The following is a 1,250-nucleotide window of genomic DNA, read 5'->3' on the forward strand; positions in this document are numbered from 1 at the left end:
AAAATCATTTATTAAATCCAAACTCTTAAGTTATCATTTATTTGTTATTTATCTAGGCACTTGTAGTGGATTGAATTATGTCCCCCCAAAACTCACTGAAGCTTGAATTGTCCCCCAAGTTTTATGTATTAGAAACTCGGTCCCCACTGTGACTGTTAAGAGGGTGGGAAATCCTATTATGGTAATTGAAAGGTGGAGCCTTGAAGAGGTGATTGGATTGTAGGACTGTGCTGTAGTGAATGGATTAAAAATGGTGGTCGGGGGCGTGGTTCTGAGGGCTTTAATAGAAGAGGAGAGTCTGTCTCTCTCTTTCTCTCTCTGCTCTCTCTGCTTCCATCATCTTGCAATGTGAGACCCCCAGGTCACTGTCACCGCCACCAGATGGACTTTGGACTTCCCAGCCTCAGAAATTGTAAGCAATAAATTTTGCTTTTCTTTATAAATCACCCAGTTCCAGGTATTTTGTTATAAGCAACAAAAATGGACTAATATACCACTCCCTTTTATATTTTTATTAAATTCTATAAATCAGGATTGATAGCAGTTTTTGACTGCTTTGCACTCTAGGACAACAGGTTGCATATCAAGGTCCAGGTCTTCATCCAGTTGTCATTACTTCAACTTTCAGATATTTTATTTAATTCTCCCTTCAGTTTATTTGCTATATGTAGTAAGTATAAAATTTATCAAGGAAAGATTTCAAGTTATTTCCTTGATTTATAAATTGCATCATTCAGATACAATTGAATACAGTGACTAAGTGCCATTAAAACATTTCTAAAATTCCCTAAATGTTTGGCTGAAAGGCTAGACTTTCTCCCTAACATTATACCAGCACCATCTGTACCAAATCCAGTAAAGTTTTCACATGCGCATTTCTCATTTAAACCATTTTTCTGGAGCACTGACTGCCAAATTTAATACATGCTTTCAGATGTTGTTACCACTAGCTCCACATAATCCGATCAGAAATTCCTGCATAAGAATCTGGGTTTGAGACTGTGCTGTCAGTGCTTGTCCTTCGGCCACAGAGAAGGGGCTCTGAGGCAGGAGGAGCATGCGGCAGGTGCACAGGCAGCAGGTGCACACACAGAAGGCAGTCAGTCCTCTCTGAGTCCCGGGCTCTACTGCTAGTTTGCTTTTGAGACCCTGCCTGAGAAATGTGAGAGTGTACCTGTATCTTTATCTACATTTTTTCTTTTTCACTTTATCACATTTGATGTTTGTTATTTGCTACCAATATAGTCCTA

This window comes from Galeopterus variegatus, unplaced genomic scaffold (genome assembly GCF_000696425.1).
Source record: "Galeopterus variegatus unplaced genomic scaffold, G_variegatus-3.0.2 Scaffold10893, whole genome shotgun sequence".
Taxonomy (NCBI): Eukaryota; Metazoa; Chordata; class Mammalia; order Dermoptera; family Cynocephalidae; genus Galeopterus; species Galeopterus variegatus.